General features: G+C 42.9%; 1 protein-coding gene across 7 annotated transcripts in view; it reads left to right on the top strand.

Moving 5' to 3' along the window:
* The window catches only part of sema3b (sema domain, immunoglobulin domain (Ig), short basic domain, secreted, (semaphorin) 3B), a 495,602-nt gene that overhangs the window by 230,896 nt on the left and 245,754 nt on the right, over window positions 1-18,952 (top strand). Inside the window, exon 1 of one of the 7 annotated variants that reach the window (XM_072280303.1) lies at window positions 8,256-8,418. The exons of 3 other annotated variants lie outside the window; for them this stretch is intronic. The gene's annotated coding sequence lies outside the window, so the exon portion shown is untranslated. Of the gene's footprint in view, window positions 1-8,255; window positions 8,419-8,462; window positions 8,555-8,949; window positions 9,207-18,952 lie in introns of those variants that run through there. 3 more of the 7 variants (XM_072280305.1, XM_072280304.1, XM_072280302.1) reach the window with 3 other exon arrangements.

Genomic DNA, 18,952 nt, shown 5'->3' with positions numbered 1-18,952 from the left:
TAATATCTAAAACTGGTATCATCTCATAATGGCTGGGATCACCTGTCTTGTAAAACCACTGCCCAAAAGAAAGCAATGGCAAACCACTTCTGTAGAAAAAAATTGCCGAGAACAATTATGGTCAAAGACCATGATCACCCACACAGGCGACATGGCACATAAAGATAATGATGTATTACCTCAATGTACTGTTGCAAAAACAAGACCTGTATGGGGATGGAAAAGAAGTGATTGGTTCAGAATGCTGCAAGTAGTGGGGAAGAAGCTTTTCTTCAGTTTAGATATAGAACTTCCTTTGACTTCTCCAAGAAGGTAGAGGAGAGAAAAAGGGAATGGCCCAGGTGCCAGGCATTCTTTTCTTTTAGATTATGAAGACACGCAGTCCTCTTTTATTGTCATTTAGTAATGCATGCATTAAGAAATGATATATTATTTCCTCCGGTGTGATATCACAAAACACAGGACAGACCAAGACTGAAAAATCTAACAAAACCACATAATTATAACATATAGTCACAACAGTGCAACAATACCATAACTTGATGAAGAAGTCCATGAGCACAGTAAAAGTTCAAAGTCTCTCAAATGTCCCACATCTCACGCAGACGGGAGAAGGAAGAAAAACTCTCCCTCCCATACCTGACCACGGTCCGACTCTGAGTCATCCAAAAACTTCGAGCTCCGATTAGCTCTCCGACACCGAGTACTGAGTGCCATCCCTATCCGAGCGATTCGACCTCCATCTCGGTCACCAACAGCAGGCAAAGCCGGGAATTTTGAGGCCTTCCCTCTGAAAGATTCCCGACCATGCAGTAACGACAGCAGCAAACGAGCGTTTCAGAAATTTTTCCAGATGTTCCTCTGTGCTTTCACATCCATTCTCCATCAAATCAGAATTGTCCACGGCCCCTATTTAACGGATACGATATCATTTTTCACCGGAGGGCTGCGCACGCGCAGCGCGCTGCTTCTCTCGAGAGTACTGTTAGCCTTCCTGGAGCAATGCACTGGCAAACACAGACTTTATGGAAGGAAATAATAAGACTGCGATGAACTGGAGAGTGTTTACCACTCTCTGCAGAGACATTTATTTGTCTAACCTGCCAATAGATTTAGTGTGGGCAGTGTTGGAGTTACCTCTGAGCTTTGTCGCAACAATAAAAATGGGGAGTTAATCAAGGTACAAGTCAAATAGTGCACATTTTGGGCTCAAGCCAAACAGCGCTGAACTTTCAGAGCAGCGGAGATGTTAATAAGATTGTAAGACATGGGAGCAGAATTAGGCCACTTGGCACATCATCTGCTCCACCAGTCAATCACAAACAGGAGAAAGTCTGCAGGTGCTGGAAATCCGAGCAACACACACAAAATGCTGGAGGAACTCAGCAGGCCAGGCAGCATCTAGGAAGAGTACAGTTGACATTTCAGCTCAAAACATTGACTGTGCTTTTTTCCTAGATAATGCCTGGCCTGCTGAGTTCCTTCAGCATTTTGTATGTGTTCCACCATTCAATCCTGGCTGACTGCATTATAATTTGAAACTGTAAATAGTGCGTGTATTATGAAGTCCTGTAATATTTAACAGTATAATGTATTGCTGTGATATTGTAATTAGTTGTATAAACTTTTGTAAAGCAAAGCAACATTTATGGGTAACATATACACAAGAAATCCTGCAGATGCTGGAAATCTTGAGCAACACACACACACACACACACACACAATGCTGGTCAGCAATTCAGGCAGCATCTGTGGAAATGAATAAACAGTTGTCATTTCTGGCCAAGACCCTTTATCGTCACAGCTGCATGGCCAGGCCTCAAGCCGCAGTTTCGCCTGTTGGTAGCTACCCAGTGGGAGGTGTCAGAGTTGGGGGCTCCAGCAGAGTGTCAGAGGCAGGGTGGAGTGATGTGCATGCAGGAGTCAGAGCTGCCCCACTCCCGCGCCCCCCATGTTCGCTTGGCAGAGGACATGCTGTATTATGCTAGACTGCAGACTGCTGCAGCATTCATGGACTTAGGGAATTGGACTATTTTTCTGTGTGTAACAGTATTTTACTGCTATCTTATATGTGCTTGTTGCCTTACCCTGTATATGCTTTCTATCTTACATGTGCTCAATGTGCCTTGCGCTGTGTATGACTATTGGTACTGTGTTTTGCACACTGGCCTTGAAGAAACACTGTTTCGTTTGGCTGTATTCATGGATATTCATGTATGGTTGAATGACAATTAAACTTGAACTTGAAACCCAAATTCCCTTGTGTGGGTACCGTGTTTTCTGCAATCAGGTTCATGTTATGTGATGACTGTCTTAAGCAAACAATAGTGTTTTCAAGACAACTGCAGGAAGAAGGAGTTAAGAGTTCCTTAGTTGTTGCAACCATTTAGCAATGTACAACAATTCAATGAGGCCCACAGACCCTACAGCTACGGTGTGAAGCTCCTCGCCCAGTCGTTGCTCACAAGGGCCGAGGAGCATCCGCTGACGCATTCATTGATTTTTTTTCTCTCTAAATCTCAGGACAATGATGGCACTAATTTGCAGCATTACCATCTCTTTCATCCACAGTTCCTTTGGGAAGACTTTTAGCTGCGTCAACTCCTTGCATTGTGAGCGGATTGTTTTGATTGTCCAGGGGCCGCTCGCTTTCAGTACTGTCCTACACAGAACCAGTGCTCCAACAGCTTAGAGCATTCCAAGTGGCCAGAATAAAATTAGAATGTGGACGATAGAACAGTACAGCACAGGAACAGACCCTTCAGCCCACACTGTTGTGCCGACCCAACTAAATTAGTAATCAAATGGGCAACCTAATTAATCCCCTCTGCCTACCCAATGTTTATATCCCTTCACTTTCTTCACATTCATGTGTCTATCTGAATGTCCCTGAGAAGTCCTTAATGTATCTGCCTGAACCACCACTCCAACCAGCGCATTCCAGTCACCTAACACTCTCTATGTAAAAAAATCTTGCCCTTTGAAATTACTTCCTCTCACCTTAAATGCATGCTCTCTGGTGTTAGACATTTATTGGTTGAGTTCCTGTAAATTAGGCTGGGGACAGCCTAGACCCACAAGAATTCTGTGGGTTAGGATTCTGAGAACAAGGTGGATTTAATTTAATGAAAAGAAATCATCATTATTCTGAGTGAGGGGGAAAACAAGATAGTTGGTTAATATTGTGGTTGAAGTTTAATAAATACTACAGATGCTGGAAACCTGATGGGAAACCAAAACCAGCTGAAAATTCTTATTGGGAGGACAGCATCTGTGGGGAGAGTGACAAAGTCAGTTTGACATCATAAGACCATGAGACAGAATTTGGCCACTTAGGTTATTGGGTCTGCTCTGCCATTCAATCATAGTTGATTTATTATCCTTCTCAACCCCATTCTCCTGCCTTCTCACCGTAACCTTTGACATCCTTACAAATCAAGAGCAATCAAGCTCTGCACTAAATATACCCAATGACTTGGCTTCCATAGCAGTCTGTGGCAACAAATTCCACAGATTCACCACTCTCTGGCTAAGGAAATTCCTCATCATCTTTATTCTAAGACTCTGGTCTTAGACTCCCCCGTTATTAGAAACATCCTCTTCACACCCACTGTATCTAGGCCTTATAATATTCCATAGATTCCATAGAACATAGAAATCTATAGTGCATTACAGGCCCTTTGGCCCACAATGTTGTGCCAATCATGAAACCTACACTAGAAGCTGTCTAGAATTTCCCTACTGGATAGCCCTCTATTTTTCTAAGCTCCATGTACCTATCTAAGAGTCTCTTAAAAGACCCTGTTGTATCAAAGAGATCCCCCTTTCCCCCGTTCCTCTCAACTCTAGCGTGTATGAGCCCAGAGCAGTCAAATGTTCCTTATACATCAGCCTTTTCAATCCTGTGATCATTCTCATGAACCTTCTCTGGACTATCTCCAAAACCAGTGTATATTTTCTTCATTAAGGGGCCCAAAATGGCCTACAATACCCCAAACATGGTCTAACCAATGCCGTATAAAGGATTTCATCCTTGCTTTTATATGCTAGTTCTTTCAGAATGAATGCTAACATTGCTATCAATGACCTTTGTTCAGGACTGAAGTAAATTGTTGGACGTTTGGATATGGCCCAAGTGCGGAGAGAGAGAGAGAGAGACGCTGAAGCAGGTTGACCGTTTACTGACTTTAATGAGAAATGTTGTAGAGCTTAAAAGAAAAGGAAAACAATAAATGCTAAGCCAAAGGACCATTAGCTAAGACTCTCAGACTGTAAGTTAAATGCCAACACTGTGGCCGAAAGCAGTATCTAAATACTAAATGAAAAACACTCCTTACAGCTTCGATTGAAGTGGTAGTCTTCTTTCCCGGACAAGTATTAGTGTATGGAGGGAGTGTAAACATTAGCACGCTTTCTGTCAAGTATCAAGAATGAAAAGATGGGGGTTAAATACCATCATAATGAGACTGTAATTAGCTGGAATGGGCATATTCATAGGTGCAATTGCCCAACCTGACATGCAGCCACCTACGGGGGTGGGGGTGGAGGGCAGGAGCATATATACCAAACAGCAGAGTCCGTGGTCATGACAAAAATACTGCAGATGCTGGAAATCTGAAACAGAAACAGAAAATGCTGGTGATACTCAACAAGTCAGACAGCGTCTGTGGAGAGAGAAAAAGAGTCCGTGAACTTTGATCAAAATTTGCTGCTTGCTGGACCTTACTATGTCGATTTGTTTTAGTCTTTGTCTAAAAGAAAATCACCAATATTAAAATATTTATCACTGGTTGCAAGGGCTTTGGAATATATTGCTGGTTATTTTAGTGACATCAAAAACTTTCACTTGTATGGCACTCATAAAGTATGAAAACATCTCCAAGACACTTCACAGTAACTTCTTACAAATAAACATTTGAACTGGGTGTGAAGAGGACTGCAAATTGTTTGCTTGTTTACTGAAGCAAAGTCATTTCTCACTTCCTTCCACTCTACGTGAATCTGTAGAAAAAATACTGCAGATGTAGGAAATCTGGAATAAAATTCAAAAGAGCTGGAAAAGGACTGGAAAGGGCAGCAATGAAATATTTCTTTCTCTGAAGATGCTGCTTGACTTGAGTGTATTCAGCAGTTAATAGTACAAATTACAGCTATGTCTCAACTTGTGAAAGGAGTACAAGACATGGGATGTTACGTTGAAGTTGTATAAGACGTTGCAGAGGCCTAATTTGGAGTATTGTGTGCACTTTTGGTCTCCTACCTACAGGAAAGTTGTAAATAAAGTTGAAGGAGTACAGAGAAAATTTACAAGGGTAGTGCTGGAACTGGAGAATCTGCATAGCCTGGGGCTTTCTTCCTTGGAACGTGGAAGATTGAGTGGAGATTTGATCGAGGTATACAAAATTATGATGGGTATAGACAAGGTAAATACAAGCAGGCTTTTTCCATGGAGGTTGGGTGGGACAGGAACTAAAGGTTATGGGTTAAGGGTGAAAGTTTAAGGGGAACATGAGGGGAAACTTCTTCACTCAGAGAGTTGTGAAAATGTAGAATGAGCTGCAAGTGCAAGTGTGCATGCCAGCTCAATTTTGATGTTTAAGAGAAGTTTGGATAGATACATGGATGTTAATGCTATTCTTTCAGTGCAGGCTGATGAGAGTAGGCAGTTTAGATGGTTTCGGCATGCACTAGATGAGCCAAAGGGATTGTTTCTGTGCTGTACTCTTCTATGACTCCATGACTCTCTGAACGTGTTCCTGCAAATTGTTTTGGAAATCAAAATATTCTAAATTGAAAATCAGAATGAAATGCCAAAAAAGTCATTATTGCAGAAAATAGACTCATGAATCAATAAAATGGTATTACAGTGTAAATTTGCAACATGAATAATAGTGATCAGAATAAGAATCAGAATCGGGTTTAATATCATTGGCATATGTCGTGAGATTTGTGGTTTTGCGGCAGCAGTACATTACATAATTTAAAAATATAAATTACAATAATTACACTATAATTAAATCAAATAAGAAGTGCAAAAAGAGACCACAAAAGAATGGTGAGGTAGTGTACATGGGTTCATTATCCATTCAGAATTCTGATGGCAATGGGGAGGAAACGGTCCCTAAAATATTGAGTGTATATCTTCAGGCTCCTGCACCTTCTCCCTGATGATAGCAATGAAAAGAGAGCATGTTCTGGGTGATGGTGGTCCTTAGTGATGAATTTCACACTTTTGAGGCATCACCTTTTGAAGATGTTCTCGATGCTGGGGAGGCTAATGCCCATGATAGCGCTGGCTGAGTTCACAACTTTCTGCACCTCTTTCCAATCCTGTGCAGGGGCCCCTCCATACCAGACAACAAGGTAACCAGTCATAATGCTCTCCATGGTACATCTGTAGAAATTTGCGAGAGTCTTTGAACGCATACCAAATCTCCTCAAGCTCCTTATGAAATACAGCCACTGTCGCACCTTCTTTGTAATTGCATCAATATGTTGGGCCCAAGGTAGATCTTCAGAGAAGTTGACACCCAGGAACTTGAATCTGCTCACCCTTTTCACCTCTGATCCTTCAATGAGGAGAGTTACATTGTTTAGCCTATGAGCAAGTGCAGGTTCTAAGTCAGTAAATACTGTACATAGTTTAAAGTACATTGGTATTAACCATAGCTCAGGGGTACTGCCCTCATCTGTGGATAAGGTGCTTTGTGGCTGTTAATCCCACCCAGAGAGCTGAACACATATACTAAGCAGACCCTTCACTTCAGTGCTGAGCAACAGGTACTTAAGAGATTCTGGACCCACTTACAATCTCTGAGGTAATTGAACACTGGTTTCTTCTGATGAAGGGTCTCGGCCTGAAACGGCGACTGCACCTCCTCCTGGAGATGCTGCCTGGCCTGCTGCGTTCACCAGCAACTTTTGTGTGTGTTACTGATTTCTTCTAATGTCTCTGCACTTTCATCTGGCTGGGTGGGTTTCTCCCACTTCCATTCGGATCCATTCAAACAGACACTCAGCGGCCACTGTATTAGGCGCACCTGTATACCTACTTGTTAATGGGTCAGCATGGATGGGTTGGGCTGAATAGCCTTTTTCCCTGCTGTATTACTCCGTGCCATTCCACATTCGATGTATGGTCAGTGACCCACTGCACATGGTCAGCAAATGAAGCTAGGGTCATGCAGGTGTGAGGTGTTTGGACTGACCAAAGGAGGGGTCTGTGTAGGCAGGGTGACAAGACTGACCAGAGGAATGGTCAATGCAGGAGGAGTGATTAGACTGACCAGAGGAATGGACAGTGCACGAGGGGTGATTAGACTGACCAGAGGAAGGGTCAGGAGTTGGGGGTGATTAGACTGACCAGAGGAACGGTCAGTGCAAGAGGGGTGATGAGACTGACCAGAGAAGGGTCAGGGGTTGGGGGTGATTAGACTGACCAGAGGAACGGTCAGTGCAAGAGGGGTGATGAGATTGACCAGAGAAGGGTCAGGGGATGGGGGTGATTAGACTGACCAGAGGAAGGGTCAGTGGGTGGGGTGTGATTACACTGACCAAAGGAAAGATGGAAGGGTGGGGGAGGAAAGTGATGAGACTGACCAGAGGAAGTGCCAGTGCAGGGAGGGTGATTAGATAGACCAAAGGAAGGGTCAGTGGTTGGAGGGGGGTTGATAAAAACTGACTGGGGGAAGGGCCAGGAGGTGTCTAGACTGATCATGAGAAAGGTCAGGGGGTGGGAGGTGATTAGACTGTCCCATAAATATTCTCCGCTATTCCACTTTTGTACTACTAGTGTAATTGTTTATTTATATAACATCTAGTAACTTTTATTTCTTGCACTGTACAGGTGCCAGAAAACATCACGACGTATGTCAATGAGAATGATCCTCATTCTGACCGGGGTCGGTAGCTGGAGATGGCTGTACGATTACAGAGGCTGTCTAGGGTCGGGGCGGATGGCCATGTTTTGTTTTCCGTGCCGATATCGATCACTATTTAGGTAGAAGAGACGCAGGGCAAAATAAAAATCTGATGATTGGCGTAATGAAGAACACAAACAAAAAAAAATCCCAATTCCTTTGTTGACCAGAGCCGGTGGCAGCTGGAAGGGGTTAATGGATGAGGCCATTTCTCCTCCTGCATATTTACCCTCTGATAATCTCCAGTGACGGCAGGTGATTTCAAAGTTCGCCAGTCATGAGGCAGAGATTGCTTCGGAGTGGACCATCCCCTCCCTGAGGCACTCCTACATCTATCTCTGTACGTGTGTGTGTTTTTTTAAAATTTCTTAATGACTCTGCCTCTGACCCAAGCCTCGGGATTTGGCAGCTTTGGAGCTGGTTGCAACCACCAGACTGGATTCCACGCTCGCCGGCGTGTGTGGGGGTCTCTTTTTGTGAAAGGCTCTCTCGGAATAAGGCAAGTTAGATCCCTTCCCCCCCTTCTCAGCCCACACAGACTAAAGATTCACCTCTCCTCCTCTCCCGCGCTAAGTAGCGATACGACCTTGCTCGGAGACGAGCGAGCGAGAAGCATTGATGGGTCTGTCTGTACAGTTAAGTGAATACGTATTACTGTCGGGTTTTTTTAATGACAATGTTGAGGACGTATTGCCGTTTTGCGAGTACAAGTATCTGAGCCTGCTCCCGTGCAGAAACCTTATCTAACGACCCAGGTCAGAAGTTTTTCAAAAGAACTGCAAAGAATTAGAAAGTTTATCTACACTTCCAAACGGTCAGAAAGTTGCTGCAGCAACTTTGGAAAGTTGCAACATGAAACGTATTTTGGAGAAAGAGAGAGAATCTCCCGGTTAGTGATGCACAGGGACACTTGTACCGTGGCTTAGTGGGCAGTCGCTCGCTGAGTTATCCATCCATGCACTGAGTGTAAGACGCAAAACAAAAGTAACTACGCTTTTGTGGAGCGTCCCATTCTGAACCGGCAGGTAAACTGAATGCTACAGGGCTGCAACCCCGTTGGTATCTTCGGATTTGAGAGCAGCCTGCACGGGGAAAGTTCGTGTCTCGTTAACCAGCCTAACTGGTCGGGGATCTCCATCGCTTCCTGAAAGTGCGGTTGGTCAAGGGTGGCTCCTTAGTGGTGTGAATTACCTGTGGACTTTCGGGATACAAGAAAGGGTTAATGTGCGACTGCGAATTTAAGGTGCGGTGCGAATGCAGGTCCTCGCTGAACGCGCCTGTGAAACGGTGGGTCAGTTTAAAGAGAGAGGCGTCGGTGCGAATGATCGATTGAACAGTTCGTTAACGCGTGTTCTCAAACGCCTGCTTGTAAAGTTTATTTGTTTGCAGAGCGTATATGTTCTTGTATCTCGGATGGATGTCTCTCTACTTCCATAGATGCTGCCTGATCTGCGGAGTTCCTCCAGTGTTTTGAGTGTGTTGCTTTGGATGTTAACTGTTTTGCTTCCTGGCTTTGTATAGAGTGGTTAGCCAGGGCGGAAACGGATAATACTGTACAAGGGGACATACTTGTTAATGTGATTGGAGGAAATTATAGGGGGATTATCAGAGGCAAGTTCTTTACACGGAGAGCTGTGGATGCGTGGAACGCTCTGCTGCGGTAGTGGTAGAGACGGAAACATTAGGGGTTTTTAAAGAAAATCTTAATAGGCACATGGATGATAAAAAAAAACTAGAGGGCTTTGGGGGGGCGGGGAGAAGGGTTAGATTGATTTTGGAACAGGTTAAAAGGTCGGCCCAACATTGTAGGATGAAGGGACTGTACTGTGCTAAACTGTATCCGACTTGTGGCTTCTAGACCAAAGCAATAAAAAGTTGCATTTGTATAGTGCCTGCAACATCGTAGGGAGCCCTGGAACAATGGGAAAGTTTCTGAGCAGTGTGCACACGGCACGATCTTTGAAGCAGAGAAAGATCAGGCCATCTGATTTTAGTGACCCGTGCTTATCCCTGAGATGAGGAGGGTTGTGCTCTCGCGGATGTCTTAATAATAATCATGGTTTTGAGGTTTCGAAATGAGTAATCTCATTGAAACACGTAATCCAGGGAGACATCCAGCAAAGGTAGATGTTGAGATGTTTCTACTGGAGAGATAGGGTAGTTTTAAATTCATGGCAATTAACAAATCAGAGGATCTCAAGGTTGAAGATTTACTTAATGTCATTTCCTGTACACAAGTGTAAAGCAGAACAAAGTAATTGTTACTCTGAATGCAATGCAGCCCAAAAAAAATCACATGATAAAGAACATAATAATAAAACACATTAAATATAAATAGCTTTTATAGATTGTTCATAAAGAGATGTTAGGCTGTATATAAGATGACTGATAGAAAATAATAAAGTAGTGTTAGTGGGTGTAAGTGTTGATCAGCTTTACTGCTTGGGAAAAGAAACTGTTCTAGTGGTTCTAACATGGATGCTATGTAGCCTTCTCCCTAATGGAAGTGGGACCAGCAGTCCATGAGCAGGGTGTGTGGGATCCTTCATGATGTAACTGTTCCTTTTCTGTAAGTATATCCTTGATGGCAGGTAGGCTGGTGCCAGTGATGTGTTGGGTAACTTTGACTACTCCGAGCCTTCCTGTCCGCGGCAGTGCGGATTCCATCCATCAGTGATGCAGCTTGTGAGGATGCTCTATCGCGCATCTGCAGAATGACACAAGTATTGCTGTCAAAAGTCCTGCTCTCTTCGGGCTGCTCATAAAATAAAGGTAACAGTGAGCTTTCTTGACTGTGTAGCAGGTTTTCTGGGACCAAAAGAGGTTGTGTGTGGTGTGCACTCCCAAGAGTTTGAAACTGTTCGCAGTTTCTACTACACAGCTGTCCTGGGGCCAGCACATAAGTGTCTTCACAAAGAAGGAACAATTGTGCCTCTACTTTCTTAGAGGTTTACATAGATTGGGGCTTGTCAACAAAACTTTTTATAGATGAATAGTGGAGAATATCCTAACTGGTTGCATCATGGGCTGGTATGGAAACACCAATGCCAGGAGCAGTAGAGCCTACAGAAAGTGGTGGATACTGCCAAGTGCATCATAGGCATTCACATGGAGCACTGAAACAAGGAAACACAATCAAAGGCCACTACCATGCCCCCTTCTCACTGCTACCACTGGGAAAGAGGTACAGAAGCCTTGGGTCATACCCCATCATGTTCAGGAACAGTTATTACCCTACAACCATCAGGCTTCTGAACCAATGTAGATAACTTCACTCACCACAACTCTGAACTGATTCTACAACCTATAGACTCACTTTCAAGGACTCTGCAGCTCGTGTTCTCACTATGCATTTTTATTTGCAGTTTGTCTTTTGCACATTGGTTGTTTGTCAGTCTTTGTTTATGCATACTTTTTCATAAAATTCTATTGTATTTCTTTTTTTCCCCTGTAAATGTCTGGAAGAAAATGAGTTACAAGGTAGTATATGGTAACAGATACATACTTTGATAAAGCAACACACATTTAAAAAAAAAACGCTGGTGAACGCAGCAGGCCAGACAGCATCTATAGGAAGAGGTACAGTCGACATTTCGGGCCTAGACCCTTCGGGTTAGACCTGACAAAGGGACTCGGCCCGAAACGTTGACTGTACCTATTCCTATAGATGCTGCCTGGCCTGCTGCGTTCACCAGCATTTTTAATGTGTGTGGCTTGAATTTCCAGCATCTGCAGATTTCCTTGTGTTTGCATACTTTGATAAACTTACTTTAAACTAGTGGGACAGTTTTGAACAAAGGACCTGGTTACAAGATAATGAACTGCCACATAAATCTGAGGTGCATAGAAGTTTCTTCTTCCAGAGGGTGGCAATTTCCTGTAATTCCCTATCCTAGAGGGTTACAGAGGTTAGGTCATTGGGAGTATTTAACGAGGACATAGATAAATGTAAAGAAGATTGGGGAGCTGATATAGAAATGGATTTGAGGCCTGAGGCTGAGCAGCCATGATTACATAACTGGTTCACAAAGTTCAAAGTAAATTTATTATCACAGTCTGTATATGTCACCATATACTACCCTGAAATTAATTTTATTGAAGGCATTTACAGGAAAATAAATACAATAAACTTTATGAAAAACTATAAATAACAAAGAATGATAAACAACCGATGTACAAAAGAAGACAAACTATATGTATAAAGCAAAACAATACTGAGAACATTAGTTGTAGGTTGTCCTTGTTGTAAATAGTCTAGTGTGTATGTACAAGAAACAGCAAATAAGTAATACCAAGAGCATAAGTTGTAGAGTCCTTGAATAGGTTGCGAGTTCAGAGTAGTAGTGAATGAAGCTGGTGGGACATGCTTGAGAAACTAGATGGTGTTTGTGTAGTGATGTTGGTTGGCCAGAACATTGAGAGTAACTGCTGTTCCACCACCACCCTCCTGAATGGGTGACAGGGCATTGTTTATGCCCATGTGGTGGGTGACAGAACTGATTGAAAAGGCAGTTCCTCCATTTGTTTGGTACTCCATCAGCTCCGCATCTCATCTAAGCCTCAGTGTTCAGTTCCTCAAGTTCCAGGAAAGTGGATGAGGGAAGATAATGAAGTTCAATCCATTTCTTTTGAATCGGAGGCAAAAGTGGCAGAGAAGACTCGATGGAATAAATGGCCTAATTCTTCTCTGTCTTATAGCTTATATCTATGTATTGTGTTGAATGTCAGAAGACATCATTACTGGCAGTGTTCATCTTCTACCCATTGGACTTTCTGCAAAAATTGGGTCTACCGTCCAGTTCTCTTGCTGATTGGTCCTTATGTCCTTTCCTTGAGAGCAAGCAGAACCCTATGAAAATCAAGAGACACCTTCCATTGGTCCTGTCCAGCAAGTGATTAGGAGAGATAATGCAATATTTTAATTGCTGGGAAAATTGGGTGTGGATTTAGACTGGTTATGCTTCAGTTATAAATGGTACTGGAGTACTGTGTACAAAATTTCTCCTTATTTAGGATGCTAATGTGTTGGAAGGAGTTCTGAGATTCATTACCAAGTTAATGAAGACAAAAGAGACTGCAAATATTGGAATTAGGAACAAAGGACAGGTTGCTAGAAGAACTCTCTGCTGGCAAGAGGTGATACTTAAGGTCCTGATGCAGATCTTGACCTAGAATGTTGACCTTTGCCTCTGTATATATTGCTGAACTATTGGGTTCTTCCAGCATTCTGATTCTTTTTTTTCCAGAGACTAGAGTAGACAGGTACTCTTTCTTATAAGGAGAGGGTGGTCAAATTAGGCTTGCATCTGCTGGGGTTTCAAAGAATCTAAGGTGATTTGATTGAAACATAAGATGTTGAGGGGCCTCGATAGTATGAATGTGGAGAGGATGTTTCCTCTTGTGGAAGAATCCACAACTAAGAGGTAGCATTTAAAAAAAAAAAAAAAAAATAATAATAATAATCGGGTGTCCATTTCTGACAGAAGAATCAAATGATTTTCTTTTAAAGGGTGTCTCTAGTTCCACAATTTTCGGATTGCTGTGGATGGATTGGTGATCATCAATGAGCTGTAAGGTTTTCTAGATAGCTAAGAGTGTAGAGTTGAATCCTTAAAAAGATTGCTTATAATCCTGTTGAATTGTAGAACAGGCTGAATGGACTGAGTGGCCTGTTCATGCTCATATGTCTTGTAACTGTGAGCCTTTGTGTGAACAGTATAGTGATGACATGGTGGTTAAATTACTGGACAGGTAATCTAGAAGCAATAGTGGCAGAAATATTATGGACACTTAAGATGATCTTAGACATTGATAGAAAAATTGAGGCTCTGTAGGAGGGAGGGGATGATCAATTTCAGAGCAGATTAAAAGGTTGGCACAACTTTGTGGACTAAGGGGTTTGTAGAGTGGTGTAGTATTCTATATTTTATCATCTAACAATCCATGGACCTTGAGATCGAATCCTAACATGTTGTTTATGGAATATTAAGTTACTTGTTAATCTAGAATTTGAAATAAAACTAGTCATTAGTACATAACTATAGGATTGTCATTTAAAGCAAAACTCGTCTACCTCACTGTTCAAAGTAAATTTATTATAAATATTTGTCACCATTCACCATTTACAACAGAGATTCATTTTCTTGTGGGTATACTCAAAGAAAAATCTATAGTATATTAACCATAACAGAATTAATGAAAGACTGCATCAATTTGTACATTGAACCAGTATTTTTTTTATTCTTTGGAAATAAATCTGCCATCCTTCTTAGGTCTTTCAGTGATCTAGCATCCCCTATCTTTCAATGGTCCTATATTTCTGGATGTAGCAGGATGATCACTCAAATTGAGTCTGATATTCTTCTGAAGGGTTGTCTATTGGTGGGTCCTCGGGTGGCTGTAAAGGCCAATCAAGGATCCACGTATTCTGGTGTAGTTCTGGATGTAGCTTGCTCTTAAGTATTCTCTGAAAGAATCCAGCAAACTACTCAAGTCAAGGGGAATCGGGAATGGATTTCTAGTGACATTCAGGCCCCAAAGGTGAATGGAAAAGATGGATTGTCTATTGATATGTCTTAGTCATAGTCTTATTCTATTGATCCCGGGGGAAATTGGTTTTTGTTACAGTTGCACCATAAATAGTAATAAAACCATAAATAGTTAAATAGTAATATGTAAATTATGCCAGGAAATAAGTCCAGGACCAGCCTATTGGCTCAGGGTGTCTGACCCTCCAAGGGAGGAGTTGTAAAGTTTGATGGCCACAGGCAGGAATGACTTCCTATGACGCTCTGTGTTGCATCTCGGTGGAATGAGTCTCTGGCTGAATGTACTCCTGTGCCCAACCAGTACATTATGTAGTGGATGGGAGACATTGTCCAAGATGGCATGCAACTTGGACAGCATCCTCTTTTCAGACACCACCGTCAGAGAGTCCAGTTCCATCCCCACAATATCGCTGGCCTTACGAATGAGTTTGTTGATTCTGTTGGTGTCTGCTGCCCCAGTACACAACAGCAAACATGATCGCAGTGGCCACCACAGACTCGTAGAACATCCTCAGCATCGTCCGGCAGATGTTAAAGGACCTCAGTCTCCTCAGGAAATAGAGACGGCTCTGACCCTTCTTGTAGACAGCCTCAGTGTTCTTTGATCAGTCCAGTTTATTGTCAATTCGTATCCCCAGGTATTTGTAATCCTCCACCATGTCCACACTGAGCCCTTGGATGGAAACAGGGGTCACCGGTACCTTAGCTCTCCTCAGGTCTACCACCAGTTCCTTGATGATGCTGCCTGTGCATTAATCTGCTTGTGTTCTGTTCTATCACCAATATTTTTCCCCATTTACTAATATTGTACCCTTTGCATAGTTTGTGTATTGAATACTAATTTTAAATACATCCCTTAGTTATAAAGTAAGTAAATCTTCCACCTCCCCCTTTAATTTGTGTTGTTTTTCTCCTAAAACCATACTTTCCATTGCAGAGAAAGAAAGCCATGTATCATTATTCTGGATGACTATATTTCTGGGAGAACCCAATAACTAGTGCTTAGGAGCTAGTAAGTAGTTTTCTTCTATTCCATCCTGCTGCTCCTCCCTTTTATGGTGGATGGTTTTTTGGTTGGGTTGGGTTAGGGTAGGGCAGTTGGGGAGGGGCTTGATTCTTGGGGAATGCATCCCAGTTCTTGCTGTTTCCTCACTTTCTGGGCTCCTGGTAGTAAGAAGCTGAGAAACCAGGTTGTGTCTCTTGTGTTGAACCTGTGTTGGTAGCTCTATTCAGAAAGACACATAACAGTATATCTCACCCAGTTGTTCCTTGTGATGTTGAAGGAGGCTACTTGTGTCCCATTTCCAGCATTTGCAGATTTTCTCATACTTGTCTCGTTTTTGTCAGCTCCCAAAACAATCCCATTCTCAAACCATTTTTCCCCTGTAACTTTTCTTCCACATTCCCATCAAATGCCTCCAGTTTAATTCATCCAGTGCACTGGAGACCATCAGAAGATGGGTGTCCCATTTTGTGCTAACCTTTGAGATATCCACTGCATAGAAAACTCCAAGCTCATCTTCTAGGTTGCTACTCTGTTGGAGAAGGGGGTTTTTGGATGAGTCAACCAAGTGATTGACCACTCCATCATGTGGACAATCTATGGGAAAGATGTTACTAAAGTGGAAAGAATGCAAAAAGGATTTACAAAGGGTGTTGCCAGAACTTGAGGGACTGAGGTATAGGGAGAGGTTGGGCAGGCTAATTTTTTTTTCCCTAGACTACATTAGACTGAGGGGTGATCCTTTTGAGGTGTACCGAATCATAGGAGGCTTAGATAGGTGAATGCACAGTCTTTTCAGGGTTAGGGAATCAAGAAGTAAAGGGCATAGTTTTAATGTGGGGGGGTGGAATTTAATAAGAAGTTAAGGCAAGTTTATTTTAAAAGGATGCTATGTATGTGGAATGAGCTTCCAGAGGAAGTCTTGGAGGCAGGCATGATAATAACTTCTAAAAGTTCTAGGTAAGTTTATCATCAAAGTACATACCGTATGTCACCATTTACAACCCTGAGGTTCATTTTCCTGTGGGCATACTCAGCACATCTATAGAATAGTAACTATAACAGGATTATTGAAAGATCAACCAGAGTGCAGAAGACAGCAGACTGGAAATGTAAATAAATAGCAATGAGAACATAAGATAATGAGTTAGAGTCCTTAAAATGACATTGTTGGATAATGGGATCATTTGGTTGAGATAATTGGTTCAATGATGGAGCAAGTGAGTGTCGTTACTCCCTTTTCTTCAAGAGCCCGATGATTGAAGGGTAACTGTTCTTGAAGCTGGTGGTGCAAGTCCTTGGGCTCTTGCACCTTCTACCTGATGGCAGCAGTGAGGAGAGAACATGGCCTGGGTGGTGGGGGTCCTTGATGGCTGCTGCTTCCCTGCGACAGTGTTTCATGTAAATGTACCCAATGATTGGGAGGGCTTTACCTGTGATGTACTGGGTCGATTCCACTGCCTTTTATAGGATTTTCAGTTCAAAAGCATTTTCCATGAAAAGGTACTTGGCCAGGTATAGGTCATAGGTAGGAAAGGTTTAGAAGGTTATCAGCCCAATATGTGTGACACTGTACTGCAGCAGTTAGTGTGATCCAACTAGATGCCAGCTGTAAGATTGGGGATTCAATTTCCGCTGTTCTCGGAAAGGAGTTTGACCCTTGTCCCCGCGGTTGTGTTAGTACGTTGTCCCCGCGGTTGTGTTAGTACGTTGTCCCCGCGGTTGTGTTAGTACATTGTGTGCTACCCAGCATAGTCCTCACTGATATTGATTTGACACAGTGCCAAGTTTCACTATATGTGTTGATGTTTTGCTGTACATGTGACAAATAAAGCTAATCCTAGATCATCTTAATCAAGTGGGACTAGCGTGGGCATCTTGGCCAGCATGTACAAATTGGGTATGACTCTTCTCTTGGTGTATCTGAAGAAGGGGGGGGGGGGAGGGTTCCCATGAGGTCCATATCATTATCACCAACCTAGATGTTCTGTTCATTGTGGGACTTGCTGTACATAAACTAACAGTTGCACTTCCTAAATTGCAAACTTCAAGAATATTTCATTGGCCATAAGCTACTTTGGGAAGCTCCGGAAGGGCTGAAAAAAGGTGCTATGTAAATACAAACCTTGGACTGAAGGAGGCCATTTAGCCCACATTGCAACTACTAGTTCTTCAACAGTTTTGTTTTCCAGTCGGTACCCCCCCCCCACCCTCGTTCAACATGCATCCTGTTTCTCGTAGGGCTCCCATTCCATTTTGAGGATTGATCGTGAATCTGCTTCTGTTAGGGGTATCACACTCCTGATCACAGAGGGCTATTGTACAGAGTAACACGCACAAATTGCAGGAGGAACTCAGCAGGTCAGGCAGCATCGATAGAGAGGAACAAAGAATCAATGTTTCGGACCAAGACCCTTCAACGTGACTAGAAAGGAGGGCGGAAGAAATCAGAATAATAAGGTTGGAGGAGAAGGAGGCTGATAGGGAAGCCAGATGAAGGGGAGGATAGGTGGTTGGGGAGGAGAAAATTAAGTGAGAAGCAGGGAAGTGATGTATGGAAAAGGTAAAGGGCTGAAGAAGGGGGAATCTGTTGGGAGAGGAGAGTGGACCAAAGGAGAACGGGAAGGAGGGGCACCAGATGGAGGTTAGAGAAATCATACATACACACTTCTCACTTCTAGTTCTGTGTCTTCTGATTTTTGACCATTCTGCTATTGGAAACTGTTTCTTCTAATCTCACAAAAGCTCTTCATGTGTCCACCATCTGCCGATTACTGCTTGTGTAGAAAGTTTCCAGCTATCGGTTTGAAATTCGCTTTTCCCTCAGGGCCCTGGATGCTATGTAGTACAGTGAGTGGCGATTATTAACTCGTGAACACAAGAGATTCCGCAGATGCTGGAAATCCAGAACAGCGCAGACAAAATACTGGAGGGATTCACCAGGTGAGGCAGTATCTGTGGAGAGGAATTAAGAAGTCAGTGTTTCAGACTGAGATCCTTCATCAGGACTGGAAAGGAAGGGGGAAGAAACCAGAATAAATAGACAGTGAGGAGGAGTAGTACAAACTGGCAGATGATAGATAAAACCAGGTGAGGAGGAAGGTGGATAAGTGGAAAAATGTTGATTGTTTATTCCCCTCCATAGATGCTGCCTGACCTGGTGAGTTTCTCCAGCAGCTTGTGTATGTTAGACCAAAAGATATAGGGGCAGAATTAGGCCATTTGGCCCATCGAGTTTGTTCCACCATTTCAACATGGCTGATCCATTTCCCTCTCAGCCCCAATCTCCTGTCTTCTCTCCATATCCCTTCATGCCCTGACTAAATCTGTCTTAAATATACCCAATGACTTGGCCTTCTGAGCCACTTGTGGCAACAAATTCCACAGATTCACCACGCTGTGGCTAGAGAGATTCCTCCTCATCTCTATTCTAGATTGATGTCTCTCTATTCCGAGACTGTGTTCTCTGGTCTTGGACTTCA

Source organism: Mobula birostris, chromosome 16 (assembly GCF_030028105.1).
Source record: "Mobula birostris isolate sMobBir1 chromosome 16, sMobBir1.hap1, whole genome shotgun sequence".
NCBI classification, from domain to species: Eukaryota; Metazoa; Chordata; class Chondrichthyes; order Myliobatiformes; family Myliobatidae; genus Mobula; species Mobula birostris.
This window is presented reverse-complemented; position numbering and strand designations above follow the sequence as displayed.